Source organism: Ctenocephalides felis, unplaced genomic scaffold, assembly GCF_003426905.1.
Source record: "Ctenocephalides felis isolate EL2017-DRISC unplaced genomic scaffold, ASM342690v1 CF-g0.4_SCAFFOLD_01492, whole genome shotgun sequence".
NCBI classification, from domain to species: Eukaryota; Metazoa; Arthropoda; class Insecta; order Siphonaptera; family Pulicidae; genus Ctenocephalides; species Ctenocephalides felis.
The window spans coordinates 13,997,381-14,003,522 of record NW_020537646.1 but is presented as its reverse complement, the minus strand read 5'-3'; positions in this window follow the sequence as shown (position 1 = coordinate 14,003,522).

The following is a 6,142-nucleotide window of genomic DNA, read 5'->3' as shown; positions in this document are numbered from 1 at the left end:
TACAAGTTAAATGAATTTTATACCGTTAAAAATGCTGTCGTTGATAATTATACAAGTTGATACAGGTAATTTTTTCAATATAATTTATAAATTAATATAAAAATACATCAAATTTCACACCAAGAGTACTACAAAAGTACAATGCCAAAAGCGAAATTATCTACAATAAGTTTATATGAAGTTTATATAAACTATATAGAGTATAAGAAATTGCTGCTGCTAATATTTCAAAATTAATATGAATAAATATTATATGGAACATATATATGTTACAAGAAATCAACACAAATTGTGAAAATGAAGTGGAAAAAAAAGTGTCTGGTTTCTATATATTCTGTTTAATATTTTTATTTACATATCCTTATATAATATATTTATTCATTTTTAAGTTGACAAAATTATTGACAAAGTCTGAGGTATTTTAGCTCGTGACTCAAAAAATTAGTTTACTAAAATTAGTTCTCATAACCTTAACCTTAGTTCTTATAAATAAAAAAAATAAAATAACTTTTCTAAATAAGTGATCAACTTTAAGAAAATTATATATTAGTTAAATAGAATGCTTATTCGAAAAATTTTGATATAGAACTCACAATCATAGCAAAAAAAATCCATCATTAACAACTTAATTAGTTTATACAAAATAAAATTGAAGTTACAAACAATTATTCCACGCAAGTATGCTATAAAAACCCAAAAAAATCCACGGTAATAAATATTATAAATAATATGTAGCAATATTCATTAATTTATTAATATTATAAATAATATAAACATTATAAATAATATTAATATTATAAATAATATTTCTTACTATTTGTATTCTACATATACGAATGAATATACTATATAGATTTTTTGGGTTTGCTGCATATACTTGTGTGGAATAATTGTCTGTAACTTTAATTTTATTTTGTATAAATTAATAAATTTATTAATGATGGTATATTTGCTATAATTGTGAGTTATATTTCAAAGCATTCCGAATAAGCACTGTATCTAACTAAATATACAATTTTCTGGAAATTGATAATTTATTTATAAAATCAATCAATCAGTTTTTTTCAATTTGAAGATGAATATTAATTTTCAGAAGATATTTTTTGTGTCCTGAGTCTATACTCTTCAACTAAAGCCTAAAATTAAAATATTCTTCTGACTCCTTGATAGTTATCAGTACTCCTTGATAAGGATAATTCAGTTATTCTATTTATAATTAATTAATCTTATTATTCAATTTATGCAAATAGTGTAGTGAAGAAGTACATCACGATCAGGCCAAACTACATAAACTCTTGAATACTCGCATCCGATCTCATTCATAAAAGTACTACTTTATTCAGAACTGAATAAAACTTTTGAGTATAAAAGATTATGCTAATAAAAAACGATTATATATATATATATATATATATATATATATATATATATATATATTCCTGACGATATATACATAAACATTTAATATTGTTTAAACCATGGGTTCCCAAACTTGTTTGTGTCCTGGACCCCTTAGACCTTGCCGTGGACCCCCTATTTAGCCGATATCGATTTTTTTTTTATAAATTTGTATTTGTACTAACGTTTAGTATTAAACCTTTAAAGTAAATATACTAATCCAAATTATGACATTTATTAATTGACTTTGTAATAATAATAAAACAGATATAAACAAGTCGGATTGTAATCCACTATCGTGAATCTCTATAAATCCCTTTTCGTTGACGTGGAACCCTTGAAAGAACCCCTGGGGGACCACTTTGGGAATCATTGGTTTAAAATATATCTAATTCCAATGGATTTCTTTCCTCATTTTACATTTTAATATTAATGTAAACTGTTTGGTAAGTTCATTCCAAAATGACATCATTACATGAAAAATGAGATAAGATAGATAATATAATATAAATAATAGAGATAAATAGTACACCCACGTATTTTGATGTACCGATTGAAGATTTCTTTAGCATAGATTATATATTCATGATATCCTTCTTTATATGCATTTTTCATAGCTTTTCATCATTTTACAATATCCTTCCTTTTTTTTCTACATAATCATTTTTTTAAGCTGGTTCAAATATAATTAAACTACTAACCCAGTAGAGTAACTAAAAAAACAACTGAAAAATAAATAGTTACTAGAATAATCGAGCTAAAACTATATTTAAGAATTTTTTTAATTCGTTAAATTTGCTACACGATAAGTAAAATTTTCATTAACAAAACATAACACATACGTTATTAAATTTGGATTTGAATAAAATATATATAAGAAGTAAATTGAAATTGGATAATCTACTAATTATTGAATAGAATTAAAGCTATATGTACTATAAAAAAATCATTTATTGAAAAATATTAAATAATATGTTGAGAAAAATATGAAAATATTAAATAATAGAAATTAAATTTTGAAATTAATACTGTTATTAATTATATTAATAATTAACTGTTATTAATGTCATATTAACTTATATGATAAACTGCATGAAGTAACAAATAGCAATAAATTAAAAAAAAAACTAAAACCCAATAAAATTCATAAAAACTTGAATAAAATAACTAAATAATGGAAGTGGCTAATTATATTATAAAAATGAAATATAAGTATCAAAACTTTAGGTCCTATGAGCCGTTTTTGATGATATTTAACTACATAGCTTTTACAAAAGGCAACCCAAAGGTCGGCCTATGTATAATTGATATATTTTTAATATTAGAATTTCTCTAGTACTGAATATCCAAATTAAACATGAAGAAGATTTATCGGCAAAGGAGGCTAATCAGAAAAATATTGTAATTAAAAAATGTGTTACTCCATTAGGTTATTCTTCCTCAAATAATGGTGTAATAAGCACTAAAACAATTGATGATCTCATTTTATGAAAAACAAAAATATAAATTACGTGTTACTCATTAGTGAAGAACATATATTAGTTAAAAATTATTTAAAACATATAACTTCTTGCAAAAATAAAAATGAGCAGCATTATTTAACATTTTGTGAAATTGTACAATATCCATACAAATTATTATTATTATCATATATAAATTATGTTTAGAATAAATTTAACTCTCTCCGTGTCTCAAATGAAATTTTATTTAGTGCATCATAATTGTAGTAATATTAATTGTAATAAAGCAACGAGATAAGTTTAAACCTAAATGAGGTCACGACATTTGACATTTGACATAATAATGGCGGTTTGGTTCATAGAGTCAGCTGGGGATGCGTAATTGCTACTTCTTTAAAACATCTCGAAACTTTAACAAAGGATGTGCCATTAATAATAATAATTAACATCGATCTCTTATCTCTCGTAGTAATAAAACCAACTCCCAGTTCGAGAGTAATAGTCGAACAATTACATCCGATATGAACAATAAGAATCTATGATGAATTATTATCGCATCCCATTCAAATAAATATGCACAAATCAAAAGATAAACGTCTAAAAATAAACGCAACGGGGTTATAGTATAATAATTAGTTTATAATATCCTCTACTCTTATACCGATAAGAGATTCTATTGACGAGCTTTTACAAAAGCTTGGGAAAACTGTCATTACGACTAACGCATTCGCAGTCTTGTAATTTCAATCGCCTTGTTTATTGTTATCGACACTTACCTCATTTTATGACACAATCGTTATTCATTCATTATGAAATCAATAACAGACGAGCTGAATAATTTACGTTACCATTGATAAATATCATTCATGAAGTTAAGGTTATGTTACACTTCACAATTCCATGTTTACACTAGATTAATACATCGGCATTATGTCACACAAACAATACAAATATATTTTATAAAACATAAACAAAGTAATCTAAACATTACGAACGCATTAAAAACAATCTTAACGATGTTATGTTAAATAATGTTACCACCTGTTTTGGAAAATATCATTTGACATGATACCTACACTCGTCAACATTTGACAGATCATGAAACCCAACACATATAACCATTTTTTTAAAACATACAAATAACACAATGTAGATTTATAATCCATGTAGTACACTTAAATTTTATAGACCTACCAATTTTAATTTTTAATTGTTTTTTCACTCGCACTTTGTGTGTTTCGACAGCCATATTAACTCCATCACTGTTGCTAAGTCGATAATGCACTCTGCTTTACCGACTTCCGAGCCTCTCGAGTCATTGAGGTAAACGAGTGTGGAGATAATGTATGGTTTTGAGAGCATTTGTATTCGATGGGAAAGGAAAATTTAAGCGTTTTAAAATAATTATTCTATTCTATCATAACATTTTAATAAAACGAATTTTCTAGCGTGAGATTTATAAATATTTCTCATATAAAATATACCGCTTCGAATTTTGTTACAAGATCATAATTTCATAAATTGAAAAAAAAATTTTTATTATTTTTTTTTATTTTATTTATTTATTTATTTATTTGATATAATTCATACATACTGTATCTCAGTCAGACAATTGTTCTGGTATGAGAGATCACAGCAATCATAACAAAAATAAAATCTAAATTTTATATAACAGACTTACATTAAGACATCTATATAAAAATTAGAAGAAAAATTCTTTTGTTGTACCTTTTCACTAAAAATTTGATTTTATACTTTTCTTTCAATTCTATTATAGTTTACTAAGTAGTTTATTAAGTTTATTAATTACATTTTCATTAAAAATACGATTTTTACACTTTTCTTTCAGTTCCAATATAATAAAGTTTATTAAAAATTGTTTGAATTCTTTGTTTATTGACAAATATTTTTGACGTGTGTGTTAAAAAGATAAATACGATACTGTATAAAATACTTTAATTATTATTTATATAATAAATTATTTAAATAATAAATAATTTAAAAACTGCTAAGTTTGAGTAGAATGCCATTGTTTGTATGCCAATCATGTAAATGCTATATATGTTTCTAAATCCCTCAATACTGGCATAAATTTTATTACATTTAATACAATCTTAATTTATTTTTCTAAATGAGTTAAAACCAAATGTAATTGGCAGCATTTGCAAAGTATAACTTTTCAATAAAATATAGCGGCTTTTCACCAGTCACGAAAAAATAATAACCAGATCATATTACTCTGAAATTGTTTTTAGTCAAATTTTTATTTCCTAAACTATAAAAGACTCGAACGTTTGAAGGATTGCATGTTTCATAATAATAATCTTTATCAACTCATCTTGAAAGGTCTTCATTTTACATTTATTGAATACATTTTAACAAAGTTTGGTATCATATCTATCGATCTGATTCTAGTAAAAAGAAGTCATTTCACTCTTATTTTGAATTGAAAAACGTATCCAATAGTATCGAAATTGTTATCTGATTTCTAATAGAGATTTTCAACTTAAAGGAGCATTAGTATGGATTTTTAACCTGTTATTTTTATATAATTGTACTACTTGAAAAATTTGTACACAACCATCAAATTGAAATAATAAACCCAAACAAAATGATTTTTTTTTATTTATTTGATATAATTCGTAGATACTGTATCTCAGTCAGACAATTGTTCTGGTATGAGAGATCACAGCAATTATAACAAAAATAAATCTAAATAATATGATGTTCATGAAAATATGTTTTCAATCGAAATAGCCATTCCCGGAATCAAATTAGAACATCACCGGTATTAGTGAGTTTAAATCATCAGTAATTCAGATCAATCAGAGAAATTCTAATAATAATATATCAAATAGAGATAGGTCGGCCGTTGGGCTGCATTCTCAAAAGTGACATAGTTCAGAAACAGCTCAAAGGCCTTTCATGCACTTATTGCTGGTCAAATATATAAAATAGAATCTATCAAATGAAAGATTCAATCAATACTCTTCTTTTATCTATGAGTTCAATTCTTAATTATGGAAATGTGATCTTATTTGAAGGGTTGTTTTTCATTTTTATCACTATAAATTTGTAACTTTGCATATCTCAATTACTTTATGTCATTGTTATTAATATCAGATATGTAGAATACAATACCTACAGAATAAAAGTGTTAATGAAAATTTGACTTGTTATGTATATATGCATAAAGGAAAACATAAAGTAATGAGATTAATTAAGTTTACATAAACTTAAACTACTGATGAGTAAAACAACAAGTTTTCCACAAAGTTATTTAC